This window comes from Hyposmocoma kahamanoa, unplaced genomic scaffold (assembly GCF_003589595.1).
Source record: "Hyposmocoma kahamanoa isolate Upper Pololo Valley unplaced genomic scaffold, ASM358959v1 182, whole genome shotgun sequence".
Lineage (NCBI taxonomy): Eukaryota > Metazoa > Arthropoda > Insecta > Lepidoptera > Cosmopterigidae > Hyposmocoma > Hyposmocoma kahamanoa.
In genome coordinates, this window is record NW_020653713.1 from 6124918 (window position 1) to 6140532 (window position 15615).

Here is a 15615-nt window from a genome sequence, read left to right on the forward strand (position 1 = left end):
ACACAGTACAGTCATAGACAGTTACATCATAAAAGGTACAAGTCGACTGCGCTGATTTTGCTTAAGAGTCTATACAACCTCAAATGGTTTTGGTTGATTCCGCACAACAGTGAAAGTGTTGAATTAATAATTTTGAAAAAAGTATGTAGTAAAATGGAGAATATACACTGACTACTATATAGTCTGAAAACAGGATTACTAAACATTTCCACGATAGAAAAACAACACAAACTTACCTCGAAATTTTACAAGAAAACCGCTGTATTCAATAGCTTTACACGTAATAAAGATTTTTTTTTAATATCAACTGAACTAAATATAACACGTATACTATACGATATACATTTTCCAATTTTTGAGAATTAAAGAAAAAAAGAGTTTTGTTTATGATAACAAATGACAATACTTCTTTCGAGCTTTTTTTTATAAAATCAAATGAGGGGGCGAACAAGTCGTGCGCCTGATTGTAAGCTACACGCCTGTCCACAACAGTTGCAGTGCCACTCAGAGCTTTAAATCGCAAAGATCTGAGAAGACTGTCACTGCGCCCGTCACCCTGGGACATAAGTTGACAAGTCACACGTGCCTGTAATTTCACCGGCACCTTTACCCTTCATAACCGGGACACAGTAATGCTGACATTACTATTTGGCGGCAGAAATAGGTAAAAGGTGGCAATACTTCCCTAGATAAACTCTTTCACAAGGAGCCTACTGCTACTAAGCTGGTGGTTGCAGTGCCACTTAAAGTCAGCAACGCTTTAAATAAGAAATGACGGAAGCTCCTCGCACCCTGAACACCCTCCATTCGAAATCGTAACGCAGTAATGTTCACACACCGTGAACGAAGCTAAGCTAGCTTAGCTCATGTAGCCACGGCTTCTAATACTTCGGTTTACGCCGCGAACTAAGCTAACCGACCTAACTAAATTAACCCAACGATCCCGCTAAGCTACGTAAAATATGTCGCCCTTCTGTCACTCTTCACCCCCGCACGTATCCATAGTGTAGCACGTCACTACTTATTACGTATTTTCTTAGATTTTTTCATTGGAAAATCCTCCTAATCCTCCTCATACCGACTTCTACTGGCTAAAACCCCACGGTGGCCTTCTCGGGTGCTCTAGTGAGAGGGATCCGGGATCGACTTTACGCACCGAAACCCCGGCAGCACCTGCGAGGAGCTACGTCCTTCCCCGCCCCCTCCTCACGACGAAGCCGGCCACGCCGCCCCTCGTTATCCTCGTGGCTGCCAAACTTGTAACTACGTAGCTTCGTTCGCAATGTGGCCTACGCTTTACTGCAGCTCTGCCCAGGACGAATCACAAGAAGCTCTATTGCTACTAATACTAAGTGGTGTTTAAAGTTATTCGCAGTAATCAAAGATAAAGTTTACACTAATCCCCTCCCGCCTCACCCTACTTGCAGATAATAAGATATTATGATCCGAAGCTCGCGGCAATGGCGGAGCGGCAACTTTATAATCCGGCTTTGATAAGTTATCCATATTAGGGCACCAACGATATGGAAATCAGAAGAGAATTAACGGTGCCTACAGACGGGGATAGTAGCTTAACTGACAATTTGCTAGTAAACACACTCGTCCTTACACCCAATTAACGCGTCTACTAATATGACAAGAAGATTATAATATTTTTCGCGAGTTTTACACGGAATGTAAAATTCTGACGAGATACATTTGTGACACTTTTGTGTAATAATGTCACCGTTATGAAGTCTGAACGCAGAGCGCACTGTCTTCCAACCGCTAAGCCCGTCCGTCCGAACTATTAGCCGAATTATGGAAAGCTAGGATTTGTGCCTCGTTTAATTATTTCTCGAGGCGGTGCTAACTGCACGCTCCTTGCATAAAATATTTTAATTTAATCCCGCGAATGCATTAACTCGACTCTCGAGAACTTAATTGATTACTTTTATCTGTTCTTTTTAGATGTTTTTAAGCTGAATCTTCATCTTGGCTTTGCATTTTCTTTTTGATGCCTTATTTAAAAACGCTTAATGATTTCTTAACGACTGCTGAAGATATATAAAATTAATAATTTATGTATCTCTTGACATCGTATAGAACTGATATTATATGCACCACAAATGTAACAAATTTGAAGGGAATGATCGAGGGGTTAGGGTGGAAGAGGTCGACCTAGGTGCAGTTACGTAGACCAAATAAAGGAAATGGCCGTGCCGTGTTGTATAAGGAGGTCAAGGAGCGTGCCCTATAAGAGAGATGACTGGAAGATGCTCCACCGACAAGAGTATAACTCTTAAGTTTTATGATGATACTGTAACAACCCAATAAGTTCACAAGTCCCATGTGCCTGTAAGTTCACCAGCACCCTTCCAAGCCGCAACGCAGTAAAGCTCACATTACTGCTTGGCGGCAGAAATAAGGTAGCAGTACTTCCCTGGACGAACTCTTTCATAAGGAGCTGTACTGCTACCATGGTCAGACACCTTCTTTTCTATATCTATGGGTCACACCGACACTAGCAAAAACAATTACGTGACATGAAAGCGACCGACAAAATTTATTTAAAAATATTTATTTCAATTTGTATTGAATTGATATTCAATTATTTTATGTGAAATTACTCCACTAGAATGTTATAATTATTAATACAAAAATCGAACACTCAGAAAAAATACCTTCGATCCGGCCGGATTTGAACCGACGTCTTCTAGCATACATAAGCCACGGAACGAACCAGCGGACCTCACGTATTTTTGTAAGTGCTTGCGTCGTATCTTTATATTTGGTTTTTCAACGACTTTTTAGCCGTAGCGCCATCTATGAGCAATCTATAATATTTCGTCACCAATGTTTATTTATTTTATTTTATTTCATTATATTCGGAACAATGACAGCTTAATAGACAAGGATTTCCAATGAATATGTTTAGTTAAAGCTAGCTAAAGCTAATTACAGCCATTCATATTCTCATTTTCATATAACTAAATCAAAACATCAAAAAAAAAGACGCATACAACATGAAGCTTAGTGGAGAGAAAAGAAAATAAAAAAGACAAAAGCAAGTGTGCGCTCCCGACTTACACAATATGGTGCATAAATATAATTACAAATAATAAAAAAAATAAGAAAAACAAACCAAGAGTCGTATTCTAGAACTCTACTCAATGCACAAGTCAGGATTGCACTGGAAACACAAGTACTGGAAATACGACCCTAATGGTATGGACTTGAGTATGATTTCGAGTGCTTTAAACCATACTCAAATCCTGACTTGAGCGTTGAGTAGAGTTCTAGAACACGGCCCCAAGACTGTACAGCGTGAAACTCACAGAGAGCGCGTGCGGGTCTCATTCCGTGTATTAACATGGACGACAACATACCGAGCGCGGGCGCGAGTCAGGCTTTAGAAACATTCGACAGCGTCATGGGCAACTAGCGCCATCTGTACTTGTAACTTCTAATGTTAACGAGCGGCTGCACAGTAATTTGAAATAAAAATAATTATTAAATAGTTACCGTATTAAGCAAGTTTAATGAACGCTATGGTACACACTAAACTAGAGCTAATTTTGCATCATTGAATTGATGGTATAAGGGAAAAAGAAACCTCTTCACTAATGAAAAGAAAACTAAAAAAATGTCCACATAAATTGTTTAAAATTACCAAAACTATATAGGGTCTCCTGTCCAACAATGAAACACTCGTACACAATGAAACACCGCGATAATTTGAAAATGCAACATTACCAAATAATGCAGAATAGCGTGGAAGGCTGCACTCGCGGAACCCCCCTCTAGTTCAGTTCAGCGAGTCCGTCTCAAAGAACCAGACGTTTTCACGTCACGACGTTTAATTTATCGGCGAGAAAGTAAATATTTTTTTCAATTTTCATCGTTTTCTTACTTAATTATACTTGGAAATCCCGCTAAATATTGCTCAGTATTGTACATGTTTCATAGATTTACGGGGACTAGTTCATAAATAAAAACATTTTAAATTTAGTTTTATTTTTCGAGTTTATTGTGACGTAGCCTAGGTAGTCTACAATGAAACAGTGGCATGGACACAATGTTTCAATGTTTTATTTTATTATAGGTTTTATTATTTATTTATTCCCATTATTACAAAAATAACGAGATAATTACCCTGTTTAAATGTTGAATATACGGTGTTTTATTGTGGACACAATGAATAATTTCCTATTAAAAAAAAAACCTTATAAAGATTATCTATAAGCTGTGTAAGAAATCTGTTTAAGGACATTCGATGCTCAATTAAATTGGCTAAAAAATAACAGAATTATGGATGTTTGAAATTTTGGTGTTTCATTGTTTGACATGTGACCCTACCCTAGAAAACCGGCGCAAACTTCTCCCTATAGGCAATAAAACTCTCCTAATAACACGAAAACGTACAAATGTGGTTGAATGACTTTATTATCGCCTCCCCGAAATTAAATCATAATTGGTCCCCCTAGCGAGGGACCACACTTTTCTCGTTTTCCAGGTCCCCGCTTCTAACAAATAATTAATAAAATTCCCACTTCTCAAAGCATCGAAAAAGAAAACAAGTGAAAATTCTTGAGCAAATAGACGAAAGAAGCGTAGCATTCAATAAATCCCGCACAGCCGCCGACCGCGGGCACCGCGACGCGCCGACGCCGGCGTTTTAATTAAAATTTATCACAAAACCAGTTATTTTTAATTAAACAAAATTTGGAGTATCTTCTCTGTTCAAGCAAGCGGGGATAATTTTGAAGCTGTCTTTGATATTAGGTTTTCGCAGTTCGATAAGTCTATTTCTGTTAGATAAATTCGTCAATCAAAAAACATGAGAAACAAATTATACTATTACCATTGTTAGAGAAAGACAATAATACCTTTTAACTCCATACTTCGTACCCTTAATATAATAAAGCCACTTGTCCAAAGTGCTTTTATCACAATAAAGTCATAAATATAATAAGAACCACACGAAATAATTTTTTTGCCTAATTCTGATATTTTATAACTGTCTTATTTAAGAGTAAAAAACTTATCGACTATTTTTGTTCGTAGAATATTTAAACCTCTCTCCTGAAAAGGTGACATATTGCCACAGAGGGCCATAATACACCAACGATGCGAAATTGTTATTGCGAAGTAATGAGTAGAACAGTAACATAAGAACGAAATACGGATCACAATTAAAAAAAAAGCTATTCTGTACATTAGGGTTGAAAGGTGTAAAGATTTTGTATGCAATAATATTACTAAAATAAAAAACACACTATATTATAATAGAGCTCCTTGTGGAAGAGTTTGTCCAGGGAAGTACTGCCACCTTGCCTATTTCTGCCGCAAGCAGATTACTGCTTAGCACATTAGTGCTTACATTACTGCGTTCTAGTTTGGAAGGGTAACGGTGCTGGTGATGTACAGGCACATGGGACTTGTCAACTTATGTCTCAGGGTGACGGACGCAGTGATGGTGACCCTAAGATCTTTGCGACTGCAACTGTTATGGACAGGTGTGTCTTTTACCACCAGGCGTACGTTACATGGTATTACAAAGAAAGTTGTCATGTGGCAAATCGGGCCTTATTACACCAAAAATGCGAAATTTTCATTGCAGTAGCGAAGTAATAAGTAGAATAGTAAGATAATAATCCCAATATTAAAAAAAGCTATTCCTTACATTTAGGTTGAAAGGTATAAAGATTTTGCTGAACACACATCAGCGCATTTAGCGGAACAAAAAGAATTAAGATAAAATACATTGACTTACAATTATATGGACGTTGGGTCCGCGCTAAAAAGTGTTCGAACTTATAGGACGTTAAAATCGTATACAAAGCGTCATTCACGCTTTACTCTTCGTTTGTTTCTTCTGACAGCGAAGCAAGCAAAATTAGACAGTACTGCGATGACATTACAATTTAAATTCAACGTTTTAGTTTTTTCATATTCCTTTACATGTTACTACGTTTAAATAGTTGACTTGGGACATTTTTTTCGTGGTTTTTGTATTAGACTCGTCGTCCATTTATTTGTAAGTCAATGATAAAATAGTAAAGTTTATACTTCAATAAATAAGAATTAAACATAAAGTAGCAATTACATTAACCACTTTTAACATCGTCTTACTCTTACTTAACCTTTATTGAAAAAAATTGGAATTAAACAAAATCGAGATCTAAATTGAATAAACAACAATTGACTTTTTATCTCCCTCCAGCACTCGACAAACCTGTATTAGTAGGGAATAACAAATGAATGAAAATAGTGACACTCGACTAATTTCCTGTATTCAAATTAGACAAAATAATAATCTCACAACAGAGTACTCAAAAGTACGTGGAATCATCTATTTGCTAAGTTTTAATGAAATATCCTTAAATTCACCATTATACAGGACTTGACACTGGAGATACTAAAAATCGGTTCTCACTACTCAAAGTATATGGAGAGAAAAACGCCTTGAATTGGAGAAATAGCAAAATCAACCATTAAAATAATTGCTCCTTAAGAAAATTTAGGCGCTATTTATAAAAATTAATCTTTTGAATCTTGGGAAAATCTTGGGAATGTCAATAGTATTCCGCTAAATAAGTATGTGTGTATTATTAGAAATACGTATTATTAATATTTTTCGCTATTACAGAGGAATCACCATACCACATATGATAGCCGGACATACCAAGCACACTGAATATACAGGTGGTATTAATTATATTAAAGTCACGGCAACTGATAATAAATTTACTGTATTGTCTATTCCACTACATTCATTTGATTAACGCCACCTGAATACCTCTTAAATCAAGTGGCTATTCAATATTTCACCAAGGTATTTCAATTGGAAAGGTAACATCCGAAATTAAAAGCAGCCATTTCCACATGATTTACTACATATACCCTTTCAAATCCAAGTCTACAGTTTAATTCCACACGCCTTGCCTTTTTGCCTTTGTCTTTGTGCCACTTCGTACAATTATCACACTTAACAACATTCCCGAGAAGGCATTTGGTGTAAAATCCTTATACCGAGTGAATATCTACAGAACTATTTAATTATATGACCCCTGAAGCTTCCGGGGTCTTTGTGTTCGCCTTCGAAGACACTGAGAACAAAATTGAATCGTTTCAATTCGTTCTTTATTAGAGACAAGAAGAGGTGTCTAGAGACAAAAGCGATGGAGCGAGATATAATTACGTTTTAATTTTAGCTCGAGCAAAAACCGAAAAAGTGTCTGCTGTCGTCGTTGCTAGTTGAAATTTAATATAATTTTACGACGTGGTAGAGTATGTCACGTTCAGCCATCTTAACGGACAAAAATCTTTTTTTTTTGTTGTTGTTTTGATGTTACCAAGTGACAGGACAAACATGTTGAGCGCCTGATGCCAAATTGCATTGCCACTCGGAGCTTCAAACTAAATTTAAAAAACTTTTTTAATTTCTTTTTATTTACACTTATTTTTTAACAAAAAAAATTTTTTTTTTAAATTATTTTCTTACAAAAAAAATGCTCATTATTTTATAATATTTAATGTATCTATTAATGATTTATTACTTATGCGATTTATTTCATAACAATATATTATTATTAAATAATATTTAATTTATATGTATATTGTGCAAATCTTTGAATTTAGTTCTAGTAGTGTGTTGAGAGTGTGCATTAGTTATAGGTAATATTAAATGTTAGTTGTAAATGACTTTGATAAGAATTGTGTACTATTGACGTGCTAAATGTTATGAGCTTTGTGACGTGGCAAATAAAGAATTTGAATTTGAAAAATTTGAAAATTGAATTTAAAAAAAAACATTTAGTCTTCACACTCTTAAACCTACATAGGTTTGTATAAAATGTATTGCCACAGTATCTATTTCTGCTGCTAAACAGTAATGTGAGCATTACTGCGTTCCCGTTATGAAGAGTAAGGGTATTAGTGAAATTACAAGCACATGGGTCTTGTCAACTTATGCCTCAGGGTGTCGGGCGCGGTGGCAGTATCCCTTAGATCTTTGCGATTTGAAACACTGTAAATGTTTTGTACACGAGTGTCGCTTACCGTCCCGTCACTTGGTGTTATAAAAGAAAAAAAAACTTTCAGACTTTAAGCCCTTTTCTACAAAAAAAAACTCGTCTAAATCCTCAAAAAACCTGCAACTTCCTTCTAAAACTCCTTTATTGCATCCATCAGCTTTCTGGCAATTTAACCCGACTAAAAACGGTAAATTAGTCTAATGCGACATAATTACAGATACACTAAATGTCTGTGACAATGCAGAGGGCGGGGCCATAATGGCGGCCACATTTTTGTCGGATCAGCGACTACGCGACAAATGTAGCGGAAAGATAAGCGAGCCCGCCTCACTATATGTTACTACGGTATGTTACTCCCGTTAAAATTTATACCTTATTGGCTTTCCGTTTGCGTCCTTTGATTTTGTCTGACCGAAAAATTTGTCAATGAAGGGATGATGAAGGGATAATTATCACGCATCGTAAAACAATTCAGTGAAACTACATAATTTGAGATCACAGTCTCTTGTTTATGATTTTTGCCTCTCTATTTTAGTCGGGTTTACTTGTTGCTCTAGCAAAAGCCATAAATAAAGCCTCCAACCCTCGGATTCAGAGTTTATCCTTTAGTAAGTTAGAATTAAATAGATCTAGACTCTTTAGAGGCATTGTACATTTTTGCAAACAACTAAACATAATGTCACAAATAAGTTGGAAATGTTACAACACCATTAAGTGTTTTGCTTCATCCTTTCTGATGGAAACGGCAAAGGAATGGACTAACTGTCGACATCTATGTTTTCAGAAAGCTACAATTTTTAGGGTTATTCAAGGCTAGAGTAAGACTAGAGAGAAAAAGCCGTGTTAGCCTAAGGCACCGCGAAAATGTGTCTTGTGTTGTATACAAATAACCAGCAACTATACTTTGTCCAACCATTGTACTTTTGACATAAGCATGCCTATGAAGTTCCATAATTATTGATAGACAACCATAGACAAAAAAAGAAATATTTCATGCTGTTTTTTCTTTATTGTAGTGAAGCTACGTACTTTTTTAGCTCGGATATTTTTATCGAGCCGAAATTATGTAAAGAAGTTTGTACAAGTTGATTATCCATTTTTAGTTGTATAGGTTTTGGTACCTGTCTAATAAACTACATGAAATTAATACATTGAAAATATTTATAATAAATTCTAATTGTCTATTACAATTAATTGTCCTCCATATGAACGGGAAAAATCATACTGAAACCTCTTTAACATTAGTTATTAATTCATTGTGAATGTGAACATTAACGATTAAAATTTCTTCACAAATACAGTCGACTGTAATAAGAAATTGTTTCGATAATGCATGTCTACATCACTAATTTATTAGTTCTAGAGCTTTTTTTATAATTATCATAGCAAGTGACGGGACAAACAAGTGTGCGCCTGATGGTAAGCTACTTGCCTGTCCGTAACAGTTGAAGTGCCATTCAGAGCTTTAAATCGCAAAGATCTGAGGGGCGCTGAGACATAAGTTGACAAGTTCCATGTGCCTATACATACCCCTTATATACCGGAACACAGTAAACCTTTACTGCTTGGCGGCAGAAATAGGTAAGAAGGCAGTACTACTGACAGTACCACTGCTACTACGAGCTGTCAAAAGTAAAGTAAATGGTTGGACGGAATATACGGTGCTATTTTCATACAAATTGCGGGTGCGACAATTGGCGACAATGTCCGACTGCCCCAACCGGGGACTGTGTCTATTTCATATCAATTGTATGAAAAGACCGGCCTCAAAAGTTTGCTTATCGACTTTTTTCGATTTCCATGGTATCTATCCCCTCATCAGATTCTCACTTCTTTGTGACAACGGGACTGTTACGGACTCCTTTGTACCTTTTATATTTTCTTTTCTGATTGGGATGGTGACGGTGAAAATTTGTGTCAATTAGTAATTTGTGATGGCCGAAACGAACCCTTCGAGAATTATACCCTTACAAACAAAAGAGAATTTTCAAAATCGGTCCACAATTGACGGAGATATCTGAAGATATAATAATAGGGGTTAAAGTATGAAATTGCCGATTTGTACTGAAAATCTAAATTGTTTATTTTTTAAATTTTTAACAAATTTATTTAATCAAAATAGTTGCCATTATTATCTATACATTGCTGCCATCTAATGGGAAGGTTATTAATGCCTTTGCGATAGAACTCCGACGATCTAGACTGCACAAAATGTGTGAAAGCATTTTGTACTGCCTCCTGGGAAGAAAACTTCTTGTCACGTAGATAATTGTCCAAATCACGAAAAAAATGGTAGTCCGTTGGAGCAAGGTCTGGTGAATACGGAGGATGACGAATGGTTTCTAACTGCAGTTCCTGAAGGGTCAAAATGGTTTCTCGTGCTGTGTGAGGTCTCGCGTTGTCGTGGAGCAATAATGGTGAAGATCGATTCATGAGTCGGGGCTGTTTTACTGCTAGTTTTGTCAACATGGTTCGGAGTTCGGCACAATAGACATCTGCCGTTATTGCTTGACCAGATCGGAGAAAACTATAGTGAATAGCACCATGCTGAGACCACCAAACAGTTACCATTACCTTTTTATTGGTAAGTTTTGCTTTAGGACACTGTTGTGGCATTTGACCTGGGGTCAGCCATTGCATTTTTCTTTTCCGGTTATCATAAAGAATCCACTTTTCATCACATGTTACAATTCGATCCAATATTCCTCCATTTCTGTACCCGTTCAACAAGGCAACACAAGTTTCAACACGCGTTTCTTTCTACAGATCAGTCAAATCATGAGGCATGATTCGTATTTTTTTATTTTATTGATTTGACGCAAGTGAGTCAATATTGTGGGTAAGGTAACGTTAAACCATGCCGCTAATTCCTGGGTAGTTTGACTAGGATCGGCTTCCACTATCTCTCTTAATTCATCGTTATTCACCTGTGTGGGTGGTCTTCCTCGTGACTCGTTCTTTAAGTCGAAATTTCCATCACGAAAGCGTTTAAACCAAAATCGCACGGTGCGTTCATTAGTAGACCCCTCTCCAAACGCAGCATTGATATTGCGGGCTGTTTCTGCCGCGTTAGTTCCGCGTCGGAACTCGTATTCAAAAATCACTCGAATTTTCGCAGTATCCATCTTTCTTGTCTAAACTGAATAACAAAAACAATTGAAAGTCGATATTCAAATGTTTCAAATTTAAAAAAAAAAAAATCACAGAAGCCATTTGAAAAAAGTTTCATTCGAAAACCTCAAACCATGAAGATTCTATGAAAATTCAAAGAACCTATTGCAATAAAACGGCAATTTCATACTTTAACCCCTAATATAACCTCAACCTTTTTTTTTAAGTCGGTTAAAAATAGAATACTCGTTTCTAGTTGTCGGTTGCTTGTATCCAACACAAGAAACATGTTTATTAACCGACTTCAAAAAAAGGAGGAGGTTCGGCTATATGTTTTTTTTTTATGTATGTTACGCGATAACTCCGGTATTTGTGAACCAATTTTCATGATTCTTTTTTTGTTGGAAAGAGGGTACCTCTACCTTACCTTAAGAAAATCATCCACCTCTGAGGTTGGCTGTTCACGCATGAAGATTCAGTTTTATAAATGGCGCCTAAATTTTAGTATAATGTATAATGAGCAATTATTTTAATGATTGATTTTGCTATTCTTTAATTCAAGGCGTTTTTCTCTCTCAATATACTTAGAGTAGTGAGGACCGATTTTTGTTATCTCCTGTGTCAAGTCCCGTACAGTGGCGAAGTGGGAAATGAATAATCCGGGTTTGCGCACTTTCCGGTAACCGATTTCAATAAAACTTGGTAATTATATGTAATTCCACGTACTTTTGAGGTCGGTTTTTTTATCATCCTCCAAGTCCTAAATACTGTTAGGTTGCAATCACGATCAGGTCATATTTTGCATACGACGTTGTATTATTACATCATTCTTGAACAAATATAGTTATTGAAATGTATCACTTTTGCAAACTGTTACATAGAATTTGTTATACTTTTTCACAATAAATTCAAGTATTAAACTTGTTATTGTTGAGAAATTTGAATTACAGATGACATTTTACTTTTATAGCGGTGACGCCAATTAATGTTTCTTAATACCATAGACTGTGTCGTAACTTATAGGCTTTGCTTGTAATCTGCCATCTGTTGTCATCTTTTGGTATTATTGTTGGTCATAGCCAATACCGCCAAAACAGCCACATTCCTCGATGGTGTTTGACGGTTTTGGCGGGAAGAAATTTCTATAACTAAACGCAGAATCTATTGTATCGGGTCTTTTCCCTTTGTACTCTGACTGAAGAAATAAACCATCACAAGCTAATTATAATAAAGGAAAACATCATGAACATTGATGACAAATATGACATTTATAAATGATACGATAATACAATTCTGGACACATAATTCGAGTCACGACGCATTTTTAATATTAATAAATGCTCTAAGCTTAAACAATGTTTGATTGATCAAAAACTATTATGCAATTTTGAAACTAGTATACTAAACGTCTTTTCCATACGTCCTTGTTGGCAATTTGAATTTACAAGACTTTTTCTTCGATGATAACACTGTTGTTGTGTTCTAGCTCTTTACAACAAAAATGCGAGGTGGCGCGAATTGTGTGTCCGGGAGCATATTATGTGATTATTTTATAAAAAGTTACCCTGTAATTCTTGTAATTCTTTAACTTTTTCTATAGTGTTAATTTTTGAAATAATTGAAGTCTGTAAAGTTAGAAAATTTTCATTTAATCTTTATTACTACGAGTAAAAAAACATAAATTTTATAAATGAATTTTAAAAAACGAATTATAGGCAAGTATTCTCTTTAGCTACACGATAACTTGCCATCAAGTATGTTATTTGAAAAGAAAACCTACTTATTATGGTTACACTTGTACTGGTTTAAATATTCCAGTAGTAAGCTTTTTTTTAATGATATTAAGTGTCGGGACGAACAAGTCGAGCGCCTGACGGTAAGCTACACGTCTATCCATAACAGTTCCAGTGCCACTAAGAGCTTTAAATCGCAAAGATCTGAAGGGCACTGCCACTTCACTCGTCATCACCCTGAGACATAAGTTGACAAGTCCATGTGCCTGTAATTTCACCAGCACCCTTAACCCTTCAAAACCGGGACACAGTAATGCTGACATTACGCGGCGACATTACATTGGCGGCAGAAATAGTTAAGGTGGCAGTATTACCCTGGACAAACTCTTCTCTAGTACTACTGCAAGCTAATTAGATAGAACTTCATCACCGTAGTACCTATTTACAAAGATAATATAACAACACGATAGTGAAACACGTTTAGCAAAACGTGGGCCGTGAATTAATTTAATGAAAGACAAGTTTGCCACTGTCAACACTTTCAACGCCACGTCATCACGCATTTTGGCATATGCGACATCTTTGATACAATGTAACATAGAAACAGGCTGGCGGCTTTACCGTTCTTTCAAGTCTGTGACATTAAGAAGGGAGTCGAGATATAAATGACCATTTGTGAAACTTTAGGAACTATATTATCTAAAACTAGTACTAAAACAACCGACCTCAAAAGTACGTGGAATTACGTCTATTTGCTAAGTTTTATTGAAATATCCCCTAGTTCGCCACTATACAGGACTTGACACTGGAGATAATAAAAATCGGTTCTCACTACTCAAAGTATATGCAGAGAAAAACGCCTTGAATTGGAGAAATAGCAAAACCAACCATTAAAATAATTGCTCCTAAATTAAAGTTAGGCGCTATTTCTAAAAATGAATCTTCGTGCGTGAACAGCCATACTTAGAGATGGATGATTTTCTTCAAAATGAAATGAGACCTATGAAAGTATGGGATGAAGACTATGGAAGTACCCCCTTTCAAACAAAAAAGAATCATGAAAATCGGTTCACAAATATCGGAGTTATCGCGTAACATACATTAAAAGAAGATCTCTCGATTTGAAAAGGCCCAAGTTATAATGTTCATATTCTGCAGGCAGGGAATTTCACTCGAAGCGTAACGCTTCGTGCGAATCTTGGGTTTCAAAATAGTTATATTTCTACTTACCGTCGTAGTAAGAAAATTACTAGTTGTACATCAGAAATACAGAACAAAATACAATATAATAATGTCGGGAATTCAAAGACAGGTAATATTCACTCTATTTATGTCACTTCCTTGATGTGTACGTAAATAGATCTGCTAATTAATAGCCATATTTATTTATGATGTGAATTCGTTAAAGCGTAAACTCACAGACATTTTATTGAATAACTCATGACTCTAGTGACACAGGTATTGGATTGTCTTATTTATGTAAGTAGTTATTGTATATTTATTTATTGTTAGTTGTTATTTAGAGCTTGTGTCTGATTTGTTTTTCTTGTACTATAAACGCAGAAACCTGTTATTGGCTATGAGTTTTTATCTCTGTGTTTTATTAATAAATATCACGTTATGAAGTTTATAGCAGTAAGGTGAGCATTACTGCGTTTCGGTTTTGGAGGGCGAAGGTCTATCCACACATAACCGGGCCGTGTCCGGGACGTGGACGGGCCGTGCTCCGTCAGGGGCTCAAAAAAATATCGTTGTGTATATTTAGTATGAACTCGTTCACACATGTCCGTTTCCGGGCCGGGGCTAGGACGGGCCCGCAGTTCATACAAACTAGCACGCCCCGTTCACGTCCCGGGCACGGCCCGGATATGTGTCCTTTAGGACACATAACGTTCACGGTCTCGAAGCGACTTAAGAGGCAAGTGTCAACATCTTCTAGCCGTGCGAGTTTTTCTAAATACCCACACTTGGTCTTCATTATTTATTTATACACTAGGGCTGTCACAAAAAAAGGGTTGTCACTAGACCGACACACAAAACTCACGATATCCGGCTGATGTCTTCATGTCTTTGGGACTATGATTCCTGTAAAGAGCCCGAAACGTTGGTTTGCATGACGAAGCAAATACACACGATTTAGATTTGAAAAAATACTTCTAAAACCCCAAAAACCTGTAGCAACCGCAAAAACCTAACACATGTTCCCATAAGATTGAATGAACGAGTGTCGGACAAGGGCGAAATCAGAAATGAAGTGCCTTTAGTCGACCTGTGCAAATTGTACAAGATTATTCCTCCACATTGAATATTCACATCACATTTGCATCGCACAAACATCTAGGGAATAAATATGCGCCATTGACTTGTTTCATAACAGACAGGTTGATTTATAATAAATTTGGCCAATTATTGTTTACTTCCAAAAGCCAATAATTGTGCAACGTATTTTACTGCTACTCCCAAGTGGCTAGAAGCCCACTTCTTTCTGTTTTCTTAAACCATAGTTTGCAGTTTGTAAAAGCGGTACATCTATATGAATAGTGTTCTTAATCCCTTTTAAAATCATGTTGAAAATATTTTGCAGTGTTTTTATTTTTTGTAGATTTTAAGCATCAAAATCAAAGAACTTTGAAGGAAGTTCTCTCCAAAACCATACATAATTGGCATACGAGAGTTTTAGTCTCGCGATGGAATATTAAAGCTCATCACTTGCCAAACTAAACTTTACTCGAAGGATCTGGTCTGAAAGGATT